Source organism: Poecilia latipinna, unplaced genomic scaffold, assembly GCF_001443285.1.
Source record: "Poecilia latipinna isolate Pla-1442-1.1 unplaced genomic scaffold, P_latipinna-1.0 Scaffold107, whole genome shotgun sequence".
In the NCBI taxonomy this organism is placed as follows: domain Eukaryota; kingdom Metazoa; phylum Chordata; class Actinopteri; order Cyprinodontiformes; family Poeciliidae; genus Poecilia; species Poecilia latipinna.
The window spans coordinates 401966-416773 of record NW_015112723.1 but is presented as its reverse complement, the minus strand read 5'-3'; the positions used below and the strand labels follow the sequence as shown (position 1 = coordinate 416773).

At 42.3% G+C, this 14808-nt stretch overlaps 1 protein-coding gene across 5 annotated transcripts in view; it reads right to left on the bottom strand.

Annotated features, from left to right (window-relative positions):
- Positions 1-14808, bottom strand: part of zmiz1a (zinc finger, MIZ-type containing 1a) — a 146521-nt gene that overhangs the window by 57525 nt on the left and 74188 nt on the right. Inside the window, exon 1 of one of the 5 annotated variants that reach the window (XM_015027785.1) lies at positions 6988-7174. The exons of the other annotated variants lie outside the window; for them this stretch is intronic. The gene's annotated coding sequence lies outside the window, so the exon portion shown is untranslated. Of the gene's footprint in view, positions 1-6987; positions 7175-14808 lie in introns of those variants that run through there. 5 annotated transcript variants of the gene reach the window in all.

The following is a 14808-nucleotide window of genomic DNA, read 5'->3' as shown; positions in this document are numbered from 1 at the left end:
CGGCACACTAGTGTGCCGCGGAACAGTGGTTGAAAAACACTGATGTAAAGAGATTCGCTACTCCGGATGGCACCTTCTTCTAAAAAAAGAAAATGAGTAAAGGCATATTAGGGAAGGTGCTGCTGCTCTCTCTTCTCAAGCTCTGGTGATTGAGAGACTAAAGTGCAGAGGACACCGACGCAGAATATAAAAAAGCAATCGCTGTGAAGTTTGGCGTGATATCAACTTCATTAAGGAGAGGAGGAAACTATTCCTCCTGCTCCCTTGACAGAGAAGAAAATCCTCCTCTCCTTTTCAGGACCACACCTCCTCCCCCTCCCCACCCCTGAAGCCCCTGGCCTCTCTACCTCTCTGTGTGCTTTATGCTCTTCTCCTCTGTAGCCCTCAGACATCATTAGAGCCACCCAGCATGCCACTTCCCTAACACCACCTTCCATTTTCTGTTCGATCATTTTCCTCTCCTCATCCCTCATATCTCAACACTCCTGCCACTCTCGCACCCCCTCCTCCCTTCCTCCTTTTAGCTCTCCTCCTCCTCCTCCTCCTCCTTCTTCCCGTGGCCCCAAGTGGGAGCTGCCATAACAGGAGGTGGAATGGATTCATTTGCTCTAATGTGGTTTGGGCTGCAGCGTGGCACGGCGCAGAGCGACACTTTATCCCAGCGCACAGGGCTTCTCTCCCTCACCGTCTGCAGTTCATGTGTTTTCAAACAGGCCAATCAACACCACTCAGCTGCACTGGCCTCTATCTCTCATTCCCTCCCACATACACTGCTCTAAGTATGTCTGCAAAAAGCCACCAGCCATCTCTCCCTCTCTTACACACACACACACTATTATCTCTAATGGCAAACTCTCATAGCCAGGCAGTCCCCCTTTGCTGCCTTCATTTCCCCGCCGTCCAGTCTGGCCTGTAGACAGCTGCTGGTTCTTCGTCGCCTCCAAACCGGCCTCCACCGTCACATCTCTGCCTGTTTGCCTTGTTCCTGCTTATTTTTCTTGACTCTGTTAATCCTCTCCTCCACTTAATCTCTCTTGCTCTTCTTTTCCCTCTCAGCAAAGCCAACTATTAGTCATATTGCCCCCACTGGGCTTTATAAAACTCAGCCCTCTGCACACCCTCACAACCACTTGGCTCTATAAAAATGTGAAATGACTTGTCCCACGGGTGGAAAAAAATAAAACTCCAAATAGTCCCGTTTGTTTATCTTCTGTTTTAATGTGACAACTACGGGAGCAGCGGGCAGCTATGTGACACCCAACACTGCAATGCAAACAGCTGTGATGTGGAGACACACGAGCCGCTCTGTTTCTGCCTATAAATACGGACCTTCAGTTGTGGACTATTTCAGGTATGCGCCACGAGATCCTCCCCCTGAGAACTGATGATTACTTCACCGCTGAACGCGCGAGATCAGAAAGTGAAAGCAGAAAAGTTCAGCTGATTCTGCATGAGATTTGAAACACTGTACAGAGTTGAACTTCGCCACAGCAGCAACAAGCGCAATGCAAGGACCGCTGTCAACTAATACAAGGTTGCTTTGAAGATAATATGGACTGTTTTTAAATTTGAAACAAAAAATAATGAAAAGATAATGGCGGTGTTGACATTCTAACCTGCTATTAGCATCTTATTTTAGCAAGTAGCAAGGTTAGCAAAGCTAGCATTACAAAACTTTCCAAAAAGGCTGCCTGCATTTCCAGATCACGCATGTAATAACTCAAAGCAACTTTACTGCATGTTCAGTTTGTTCTTCCTGTTGTCTACTGAAAGTTGTGCTCTTTCTTACACCCTTAAGGAACTACACACATGCCTAAACTTGCTAAATTAAAAATAGTTAACTGAGTCCTTTTTTAAGTGTAACGGTGTCCACACCGAATAGTGTTGACAGAGTCACCTAGCGGTGTTTAAGGCTCGATTTGAAGATTTTTGAGTCTTCGACTCACCGGTCAGCGCCACCAGATGACGTCTCTGTGTATCTTTAGAGTTTATGCATAATATCACAGATGAATGTACTGCGACAGGTAAGCTGGATCAAGAGATACTTATTGCTTGTGAACTGCAAACTGGGATGCTGGATGACACGAAATCTCACAAAGCGAAGCTTTCAACAAGAGCGATGCTTTCAAACCTAAATATTCACAAAAAAATGTATCAAAAATCCATTTTTATCTAAATGAGCCTCCAATTAAACTCAGCCCAAATAGATAGTGGAAGGCACCAAAAACTCAACAACTGGACAACAGCGTGGATCTCCCGCCCTTCATGAGAAATTCTTCATTTAAGGTATTAGAATACCAAAACAAAAGCGTTATTACCAGACCAGCATAACATACGACAGTTTCATTCTTAAACAGAGGCTCTTATTGTTTCTATAAACATCTCAAGGGCAGTAAGGTGCTAATGAGACACTTGGAACTGTTTCATCATAGTCAATACGGTTCCGGTTAACCCAGTAAACGAACACTACAAAAGGTTTCATCAGAAAGAAGAATCAGCATATAGAGTACGAACTGTAGCTGTGGATTGGTTGTAGAATAGGAACCGTCTTCCGCTGGGGGTTTAATCTCGAGCACGTTGAAGTGCTGAAATATCCTTGGGCATAGTACTAACCTCCAATTGCCTCAGATGTGTGAGAGTAAAATTCTCTGCACATATAAAGTGCAAACATGTATTATAAGTGCTCTATGAGTGAGTGTGTAGATGGCAAACTCTTTGCAGTAGCGAGATAAAGTAAAAGAAAAAGAAAAACAGTGTTACATAAACGTGGAGTATTCAGCTGGAGCTGCAGGTTTTTCTCTACCTTGAGGAAATCCTTCACAGCTGCTGTCTTAGATCAGCGCAAGATAAAAAATCGTATCTACATCAAATGCAGTTCTGGGGTGTTGTTTGTAGTCTCCTTCAGCGGATCGTGTTTTTTTTTTTGTTGTTGTTTTTTGGCGTTCTTCTGTGGACTAACAGGGAGGGGTCTTCTGTTTACTGATGAGATCGAAAATCAGGTCATCTGCGAGCAGCAAAAAGCTCGCGCATCACATGATGAATGAATGAACTCCTTATTCCACACAACGTTCCAGTTGCCGAGGACTATAAATACCAGCTGCGGAAGATTGAATGTCCTGACTGCCACATGCAATTTTCCAGTGTCACGAAAGACAAGATTGTATCACTCGTGATGCTCAAGACATCGTAGTACGTGTGTAAGGAGAGAGCTCAGAATGTGCATATTTTAAGTCGCTGAACCAGGTCTGCCGAGGAAAAAGCCCAGAACGGCGAACCGCCTCGGCGGACCGCACAAGGTTTATTAAGTGTAATCGCATCAGTCTTCTGTGATTTTAGAGTAAATGTAAGAAGATTTGACAGTATATCAGAGGAGAGGAGCATGATTGACAGGGCAGTCCGACAGGCTCGTGTAAAGCTAACCTTACGGGCCCGGCTCCAGCAGAGCTGTTAGCTCACACACCGCCCCCTGTGGCTGCTGAATGGGTAAACTGACAAATTCCATGTCCTTCGGTTTCAGCACTGACAAACTGCTGACCCACATGCAATTAAACAACATCCACCGAGGGGCGAATGCAACACACCGGACGTACGGCAGCAAATGAGTGGTCTTCTGCGAGAGGACAGAGTGATGAAGTGTGTGCAGCAAAGAGAAACAGAGAGACAGGGGCAGAGAGTGAGACTTACAAAGACCGAGTGTGATTCAATCTGCTCACCAAGCCATGAAATGGTATTGGTGTCATTAGGGAGAGCAAAAATATATCTGTGCCAGCCTGCCCTCCACTCTCCTTGCCTGTGACACTAAAAGCACAAACTTTAAATAGAAAAAAAAAAAAAAAAAAAAAAAAGAAAACGGTTCAACCTTTCTGCACTTGGTGGGACTAAACAGTCTGCACTGCAGCTGAGGTTTTATTGGATGAATCTTATCATCAGCTCTTAGTCATTTCCAATTAGAAGCAATGCTGAAAACACTGGGAAAAAAAACTGCAAACAAAAAAAAACAAAAAAAAACTGCCTTTTCCTGAAAGTCTGGCAGCAAAGTAATTATTAGGCGGCTCAAGGACTGTTTTCAAAAATAACGCTTTTTCAGGCTTAAATGTGATAAAATAAAAAAAAACAACATGACCTTAAGCTTTCAGCTATTCACAAACCTGATCAACAAAAGTAATTTAATCACACTGATGAAGACAGCGAACGTCTTGCGACTTGACAACTCAGCAGCACAAAGCATCAAGAATACACGATTTAAAAAAGTCAAATCAACACTTAGTTTGAGAACTAAATGTCAATGAAACAACTTCTAGTGCTTTCATCTGATAGCAGACAGATTTGATCATTTTGTTCCAATCTTAAAGAGGAGAAATAAAACACCTGCACACCAGTTTGTTTAATTATTCTTCCTGTACACAAACATGGGGACACCAGTTGGACGGTTTTATTGGTAGGCCAGTTGTTGATTGGATCACAGCTATCTCAGGAGCTGCACTGAATACAGGGTTCATGCGTATTGGTCAGGCAGAAACTTTTGCAGATTGCGAAGGATGCATGTGAATATTTAAACAATGAGAGCAAACAATGTGCAAGTCAACAGGTAGATAAGAATAGGCAGGAGATTTGTTGTTTGTAGAGTTCGTTTTCCATTAAAAACAAAGTAGTTATTTAGCCACTATATTTGAATCTAGACATACTTTTTTTCACAAGTTTCATAAAATGTATATATTTAGAGTAGCTGTGGGTATCTGAGCTATTTCTACAGGTATGCCACTGGGGAATATGATGATTATTTTGTCCTCCCTCTGCTCTTTTCTCCTGTTACTCCCCATTTCTAAATTATGTGCAAGTACTGTGTCAATTAACTCTCTCTGTTCTTCCCATAGAAGGTGTGCCAGGTCTAGTTTTTTTTTCTCTATTTAGCTATGTCTCTTCCTGGAACTGACAGAGCCCCTGTTATTATTAACACTGCGTGTACACTGTTTTTGTTTCCCATAGAAAGTATTCCTAACTTCGAGAACTGTTATCTAAGTGTCTTTTTTCCCATAGAAGGTAATCCTGCCTGAGTGCTTCAGGGCTTACCTGTGAGTCAAACCCAGAAGAAGACACTGATGGCGCAATAGCTGCCATTCCTCTGATGAATTGCTTTTTTATCATAAAAATTAATTATGGCTTAGTGCGAGAGCTGGACGACTAAAGATGTCAATATGCATCGCAAAAATCCCCAAATTAGAAATAGTTTTTTTCATATTCTGAGGAAAGACAATGCCTATTTTATACATTTCTATCTTTGAAAGTTGTTGACGTTTGGACTGAGGATATACAGAATCAAAAGTTCTTTTGTTTTCAAACTCGGACAACATCTGTTTTACTATTTAGGTTTTTTTTTTTTTGTTTTTTTTTCCATTGAAGCCTGAATTTATGTTCCAAATCCTGCCCTACTCGTTTGACGTAAACAAAAGAACGTGTCCGTTGTTTTTTGTTCTGTTCTCCTGCAATGGTTGAACTTTTTCATTCAAAGCTCTTTTATTTATCCAAAGCAGTTGCACAATGTTTGATGATATGTTATTCTTTCAGCTAAAAGGGAGTGATTCCATTCTACTGTCTCCACATGCTTGCTCATGGCGAAGGATTGCCACAAAGCCAAGAGCTCAATACAAGCTGAGCTTCCTTTCACCAGCTGGCGTAAAATGAGCAACCGCATTCAGCGAGAAAACAAGATAATTTAGACCAAATTAAATTAGATCTAAATTGACTGTGGCTAATCTTGGAAAGATGTGATGTATTTGAACAGATCTCAGACTTAAATTTGTTCTCTTTATGTAAATATGAACTGGATGTCTTGCAAACTGCATTGAGGCGATATTTGTTGTGCATTGGTGTGACATAAAAAAAAATGGAATAGGAAAAATAAATTTGATGTCTCTACAGAAAAAAAAAGTAATAAAACAGATCAAGATGTTCAAAGGTGCATTTAAAAGACACAACTGAAAACCTCCTGACCTTTTTAAGCAGAGAATCTGAAATGTTTTAACAGAAGAAAAAAACCCCCAAAAAGGTTTATTCAAGGACGCCGCAACAAAGCAGATATTTAATAGTTCATGTACCTTGTTCTCCGTTACAAAAACAGCCTGCAAAACCCAGCGATGCAACAACACAAACAAAATCATGAAATCTACTGACGGGGTAGCTTTACACAAACAGCAAAATAACCTTTGAGAGACCTTCCTACGCAGGTACATGGGAGAATGCTGCACTCATTCATCTTGCTCTGTTGAGTTTTTGTTCACCGCTGCGCGAGAGTAAGAGCCTCAGCAGCAAAGATGACAAAACATCTGCTCGCTGCAAAAAAACAACAACAAGGAAACAGGCCTAATGGCGTACGCAGAGGCTCCAGATTCATTCACTGAAGGAACAATTCATGTTGGTATTATCTAGCATAGCGAGCGGATAAAACAGTGCTGAAGGGATAATGTGTTTCACTGCAGCTTTTGCAAAACACGGCTGCTGTGTAAATGTTTATTTGTAATCTTAAATGTGTCCCATCAACTTGTCTTTTGCGAGCATGTGTAACGTGATGTTTGACATGGAAGGCACTGAAACCGCGAGAGGCTTTCAATGTGTGTCACCGAGCTCCAATGCGCATTTACTGTTAAATATGTCTCCTCTGGCTGAACTTGGAAGCGTCGAGGTGTACGGATGGAGGGGGGAAAAAAAAAAAAAAAAGAACAGGAGAAATGACAGTCATGCGACATATTACATGCAGGAGGAGGTGGGGGCGGGGAGGTGAGTCAAGCAGAGAGAGATAGGGGAGGATAGGCTGCAGAGCAGGAGGGAGATGGCGAGAGGTCATCCTTGGGTAATTTGTTTTGGTCCTCTCAGATCGCAGACACACGGGGAGCAGGTAAACCAATTACAGTGTGACATGAATCACTAAGACCTACAGGCAACCACACAGCTGGCCAGCCAGCCAGAACACATGAGCAGGCTGCCTCTTACCCTAAGTGCTGGTCAATCACGAGACGCACTGTTTGTCCCTCCTGTGACCACGACCAGACATCTGGAAGAGGCTGAGCAGCTCTGACGGCTCTTTAATTGTTTTCCTCTGACTTCTGCGGGAAACGTTGTTTACTCACACCGATGCAGAGTCCGCCGTCAGCTTCCCGGCAACTTCGATGGGTTTCAGCTCCGGAAAAAAATAAGTCTAATCGTTCTGATTTCTCAGTTCCATCCGATCTGTGACTCCAGAATGACAGCGATAACAACGACTCCTCTGAAGACACGACGTTTGGATGTCGGATCCAAATGGATGCTAACGCCACGCCAAACACTCCAGGCTAAGTATTTACACGACAAAGACTTTTGCAATTAGTTTAATTTCATTAATCGGCTGATGGCTGCCATGACGATGTTGTGTCAGGCCTCGGTCGTATCAATGCCACCGGCGATACAAGAGAAACGCAGGAAGGAACTTAAATAAACAAGCATTTAGTTCTCGCTTGTTGTGGAAACAACCATAATCCTCTGGCTGACGTTGAACTGACAACACTGCTGCTAAAGTCCAGCCAGACTGGGGAAAAAAAATGGAGAATAGAGGACAGGAACTGGGCTGGATTAGATGCCGCCTTAACACTTTGGTGTGTTTGCAGGGTGCTTTGTAGATTGAGAAGGGGTAAATATTTGATGAAGTGTTGGGCAGCATTTTGCCAAGAATCACCTGAGAAAGACCTGAAGAGCAAAGAGGAGTCCGCCGCACCATCATCTAGGAAAGAAACTTTCATTTCTAACCACAAATATTCTGATTTCACTGAAAATGCCATTGAAGCTACATTTATTCATCATGAAAAATATTTCTTCGAAATTCCATTTCCACAACACAAAGAGAATCAAGAGCTACATTTTCTAATTTGGACTCCATATGAATGCATGGATGACTTTTAAAAATGTTCTGACCTCTCTGTATGCAGGAAGTGAGTAATGATTTTCAATAACTTTTACACATAATCATGGGTTTTTGTGTGCAACTTTCACCAAAAAGAAACAAAAATACGTTCATATAAATCCTCGCTCTATTGAGCTAAAGCAGACGTCAGTTCATTGAGTGCTTCTTCTGGTTGAAGAACTGCAATGCTTTGTAGCCGTGAACCCCTAAATGTGCATAGTTTGGCTGCAGAGAGGTGAAGTTGGGTGGAGAATCCCTGAGATGTTAAATCTGCCATCATGAGGCCCCTTGATATTAATAAGGACCCCTGAACTCGTCTCTCTGAGCCACTAACTGGTCGTTTGTACCGCCCGCCTCCACAGAAAAAGGAACTCTGGAATTTCTCTCTTCTTCTCTCCATCATGCCCTTTCCTCTCTGTGTCACTTCCCCCCCCTCCACCCCTTACACTTCCTACATTTTCCCTCCATGTCTATTGTCTTTCCTTCATCTCTTCGCACCAACTTACCCCTCCTCTTCTGACTCCTTGTTCCCTCCCTCTCTCAGTCTCTCCTCTCTCTCTCTTCCTCCCACCTCCTCCTCCTCCTTCCCTTTTTTTTTTTCCTCTTCATTCCTCTGGCCCTAAAACCAACCCCTTGGCCGCCCGCTTGAGCTCGCTCAGATGGCTGTTACCATGACAACCCTGTTCTTTCAGCTCTCACAAAATAATGAAGACAATGTGTTTTCCATTTAGATGAGTTTTCTAGTGCAGCAGGGAGATATGGAGTGTCCATCTTGCCTCCTCTTTCTCTGCGGAGGAAATGTAATAAAAAAAAGGGGGTTTCTAACCTCTGTCTCCCCCGACTCTCCTTCGCTTTTGCTTCGCAGTCGTCTCTACAGACCGCTGCGCACACAGGTGAGGGCGCAGGAAGCCTGCTGGGAGCTAAAGTAAGCTCAGTCGTTTTTGTACTAAAATCCAGCGACAAGAGGCGAATGCGGCCAAATTGTTACCTCTAATTGCAGTTTCAAAAGAATAATAAAACTACAAACCAACTTGTTTTGAGACATGTCACAGCATCCTGCTCTGTGCTATCACACTGTAGCTGTGACAATGATAAACGGTGAACATTTCACATCTTTTTTTTTTTTTTTTTTATCCCCCTGATGATATTTTCACAGGATAATACTCCACCACTAGAAGAAATGCCATGACAACCTAAATTGACGGGGGGAGCTTTCCTTTCAATGTCTCGCATGCTGGTTTTATTAACTTGAGGAGCGAGCGAAGGGGGAACCGCAATACAACCACTTGTTAGAGCTAAAGAGCAACGTTTACGCTGCTCTTCGATGTAATTCATTTGAAACACGCAGGCATTTTCCACACCGGGGTTCAAGGTAAACAAGCTAATCGCGCTGTCTTTCGTCTCGCGCTTCAGAGCAATCTATACTGACAGCTGTGTCATAAAAGGAGCTTAGGATGTGACGATACAACACAGATTTTGTGTCCAATTAATTAAAGTTAAATAAAAAAATAAAAAAAATAAAAGTTTATTTGCCAATAAGCAGCTTTTATATCACTATATTACCTTAAAAGTAGAGGTAGAAAATCTGCCAAATCAGTAACCGGTTTTCCAGAGCTCACCATCTGCCACATTGTGCACAGCTATATATACAGCTTTCTCCCTGAGAATCATATGAGAGAAACAGAGGTGGGAGCAGTATAATATTTGTATGTCTGTCTGTTTACAGTGGAAATAGTGAGTCTGGGACGTTTTTTTTTGTTTTGTTTTTTTTTTTCTTTGGGTCTCTTTTCCAGTGTTTATGGAGAGCGGTGAGGAACAACACTTCCTGAGAGGAAAGCCAGCTTTCCGAGTCCAAACCCCATTCCAAGCTGCTCAGACGGGGAACGCTCTGTCTCCAATTTGTGCTTTCCACCCAGTTGCAGCGTAAACACGTGGACAGAGAAACTGGCCCGTGGAGGCGCTTTCAGATAATCTGGGCGCGCAAAACAAAGGCATACAAGCAGACTAATCACGGACAAATGAGCCAAAACTTCTCACGCAGTGTTTACCAGCTTTGGTAATAATTCGTCTCTGACAATGCTGCTGCAGGAACATAAAAAAAAATAAAATAAAATACGAAAGGTTGAAGCTTCACTGAAATCCCACTCCCCTGAACTCCACTCATCTAGTCCGCGAGCCTTACCTTCACTGCGGCGTCAACGCAAGGTGAGATCAAACATGCAAATTAACAGAAAAGACTCTTCCCCGTTCCTTGTTTTTCTCCCTCCCTCCAAGCCAGCCATCCCCTACTGACTTAATTAAGCTTAGATCAGACAATTAACAAAGTCAATTTTATTTAAACAACGCCTCCAGGACATGTCAAATCAAGCTATTGGCTGATTATGTTCAAACTCAAAAGAATAGTTCAAAAATGTGTGTAGAAAAGTGCTAAGTAACAGTAGTAATTATTAGCTAAATTAATCCCAAAGTAAGTCAGGCTTCAGCCAGTTGCAGCCACTCTAGGTAAATGGCATGCAGTGGATTTAATAACTAAGTGTCTACAGATTGTAGCACAAGTTGAAGTTATTATTGCATAAATTTCAGGTTTGTTGACATGTCTAACTCTTTTGTGTACTTAAAGCTTTGCATCTTCCTTTGCCACTGATAAAAAAAAAATACTACGCCAGGGTCTTTATTAATGTTCTGTAGACAACTATTGAACTTTATAGCCACAAATTTGGAATAACCCAAAAGATTGACATCTTTATCGGGATCAAAATAACTGGATTCAACAACAAGATTTAAAAACATAAAAAGCTGATCACGTAGAAACAGCAGTAAATCATGAATGCTTCCGACCAAAAGTTTGGAAACAGCTTCAAATTTCTGTCTGTCCACAATGTCTTTCTTAATTTTTGTTTTTTTCATATGTTCATGAAAAATATAACAACCCGCTCTCCCCACCCCCCCATAACAACAGAGTCAGCAAATTCATCATTGTATCACAATTTTTTGGTGTTTTTGTTGTAGTTTTGCTGTACACAATTTTGAGTGTTGGAATTTGTTGTTTAGTCTCAGACGATACAAAGGGTAATTTTGCTCAGTTACGCAAAGTTTCTGACTGAAATCAAATTGGTGGAAAACTCCCACGGGAAATGTACCAATAAAATGTTTATAAATCCCACATGAAATGAAAATCCCTTATTTTCCAGAAACCAAAGATCCGATGTCCACGGTTTTTGCTTGAAAAGTTACTCAGAGAAGATTCTGGGAGGTGAAAAACCCTCGTGAAACATTCTCGGATCACCTGTTTTTTTCTTTTACTCACACCGTTTACTCGGACTTTTTATGCTGGATCCTTAAAGGGTACACTGCCATCGATTCTCGTGAAAACGCATGATCAAACACAAGGTGGGAGGCTGCACATAATGCAGTGCCGTATGCATTCAGTAATGGCAGCAGTGTAATGAACAAGCTGCTTTTATTGGGAGGCCCTAAAATGCTCCAGTCACGCAGTTTCTTCTGTCAATATGGCATGAGGTCTGGGGGGAACGCCCTCTGATCTTCAAAAGATGCAGTGGTAAAATCTTTACATGTGTAAACTCAGTCTCTGTCTTTCCACTGTAACATCACCCCCTTCGCTGCCACCTGCACTGACGGCGTCCACATTCTGCCCAGACAAAACCCAAAGACACTGCACTCCATCTCATCCTGTGAAAAGCCTAGTTAGTGAAGATCCAGGGTGAGAAAAGGACGGAGAGGTGAGTGGGTTCATCATTACATGGGATTGCTGAGCTGGTCAGAGATCAACAAGGAACATGCACTTTTTATTAGCATATTATAGTTTGTTTTTCTAGCCATGCATACAACTTGCATTAGAAGTAGGAATTAATCTTTAAATATTTATCTTATCAATTACAAAAAGTAAGAGCAACAGAGGGTAATATTTACTTTTATTTATTTTATTCAATTTGTTTAATTTCACACTAAATTGCTTGCAACTCATAATTATAAAAGCCATCATACATTTTGACTCAATTTGCTACTCCTTTCCACTTACGAGATTAAAGACGTTTGAGTAGAAAGCAATTGTTTTGTTGAGTTTTACTAATGTTTATCTGACTCTTACTACAAAAACAATTCAGCATTTATGCATCCGAAGTTGATATGTTAGATTTTGTCCCGGTGTGCCCACAGCATAAACCCTGATATGGTTTATTCTTTAAAGTCATCCAGTTAAGAGTCACAGAAATCCCAGGTCAATTTGTCAACTCTGGTTAGTAGCTTTCCATTTGTGTTGTGTTCGTACACTATTCATTATTTTCCCCTGCATCACTAGGTTATAAGTAACAGCTATTAAAATAAGTGGCTCTGGGAAAGACACAATCAGGAGAACAAATCGGGAGAATTTGCGCTGTAAGAGTTCAATTTCTATCTTCCACAAAGAATGTCTTTGAAATGGATTATTCTATACAGGATGTCATATTACATACACTTAGTTGGAGATATGGTAACTATTGTAATTAAGTCATCCGTAGTGAAAATAAGATTTCAGCAATTATAGCTTAGCAATGTGAAAAAATGTATTTAAATAAATCTAACAAAATTACTTTAAATCAATAAAGGATTAATGTTATTCAATTTTGTTGTTGTTATTATATGAAAATTAACATTTTCTGGTGACGGCCAAATCACACAAGCAACTACTGAACTTTCCTAATTACATATAAGGGATTTATCAGCCAGACATATCAACATATAGAGTTAGCAGAATAATGTACCATTTGTGGCTTACTAAAACTTAGGAAGAGGTTCGGGATGTGTTCGTTTTACACATACATTGGAAAATTGTTGCTATTCCTTCATTTTTGAATGGATTTATTACCAAAACATTTTAAAAATCAGAACCAGTCAGAAAAAGCCTGAGTAAAATACAGTAGGTGCTCAGTCAATAAGAGCAGGTCTGTTATTCATACTCTGCAGCAGTAACCTTAGTAAACAAAGCACTGACCAGCAGCAACTAGGTCCGCTGATCTGTCAAAGCGGCCCATAATGTTCAGACTGAGTCTGAAGTGAGCATCAGAGAAGACCAACCACAAAAGTTTGGAAACTAAATGTGCTGACAGCAAAAAAACAGATAAGTGAGTCTGAATTAAGACATCAATAAGCCTTTTGCCCTGAAGGGCCCAGCCTGGCCTGGTTTTAAACCTGGGCTGGGTGTTTTTGCATAAGCCCTCAGGGCCCAGTTTCAGCCCACTCTCTGGAACCCTGACGGTTCCAGGAAGTTCGTTTTTTGATACGGCAATTCCCGCCCACTTTCCAGGGGACACTCTGCTCAATGCAAACACAACCAGGCCCAGAGAACAACGTCATCGGGCCGAATGCGGCTGGACACGTGCAACCCAAAGATGATCTCATTTCTCTTGTTTTTTCCCTTTTAAAAGGGAATACCACCTGAACTACCGCCTCACAACAACATTAAAAACACTGCAAGGTAAACTCAAAAGAAAGCAATCTGACCCAAAGAGAAACAAAAAGGTTAGGAATTCAAAAGAGGTAGTCGGAGGGATAAAGAAAGGGAAGACAGAAGGGAAAGATGGCAGCTGGAAGGAGTTTGATTAATGACATGTTCCCTCTCCAAACCCTACGGTACTTCCTTCGGAGACCCCACAGACCTCCCTCAGCTTCCCGCTCTGAAGCCCTCCACGAAATCTCCAGTATGGGTCCATCCATCAATGATAGAGCCAGCCACATTAGCCTTCCTGACTCCCTTGTGCTGTAGCCCTAATTCTGCCACAAATGAAGACCCCCCCCCTGAACCCCCCAACATTGACTCCCTCCCCCATCTCACCGTCTGTCTTCCCACCTCTGAGAGCAATGATCACTTCAAATAGTCTAAGAATAGCTTTCAATAGATCTACATTTAACAGTTCAGAGCGGCGTCTTTGTTGAACTTGTTATATAATAAGGAGAATAAATGGCTTCCTGCGGCCATATAAGGCATGTGCGCGACCTATGCGCTCTGTACATACAGTCTGTTCAGGTTTCTGTTTAGACTGTACCGTGTCAGGGTGGTTAAACAGAGCATGCTGTCATCAGGTTGTGGCTGCTCTCTTTGATGTGAGTACAAAAGCTCCGCAGCGGATGTGAGCTTTCCCCGTGCCTCCGCCACCGCACATCCCCGCCCCCCTTCGGCCAGACAGCCAATCCTCTCCTCCGACTGAGCAACAACTCCGCACAAAAACACACGGGCAGAGCTCAGCATAAGCATCTGGATCACACAAATGAATTCTATTTTCTGACAGCAGACAGACGGACCCGCTGGATGGCCGGCGCTAATCTGCCACCACCCCTCCTCCCTCCTCTCATCGCCACCTATAATCCCTGCAGGGGACACAGAGAGCGAGAAAGACAGAGTTTAGGACAGTTTGGGGGGGTGGGGGTAAGCAGAGAGACAGAGGCAGGAACATGTGCATACTGGTGAAAATAGGCTTGATCTTATCCCCGTGGAATGACACGCTCTACCCCGATTGGCTAAACACTTGCAGGCAACTTTGCTAATACCACTCAACACAATGAAAGACAAATGATGTTTCAATCACAGTTTTGGCTGCCCTGTTTGATTTGCTCACAGAAGACGATTTATATACCAGGAAAAAATAATAAACTTTATCGTCCAGTGCGGCGGTGCAGCTGTGTGCCTCTCACTTAAGGCTAGTTAGGCAACCGAAGACGCGATGCCAAACAGATGAGAGCCATCTTTCTTCCAGTAAAGCTGGTAATTTAGCCGCGATATCCTATGGCTTTTTATGGGACCCCTACCACTGTGGTGAGAAAGTAAGGAGACAAAAAAAAAAAAAAAAAAAAGGGGTTTTTCGCCCACAATATGGGCTTTTTTT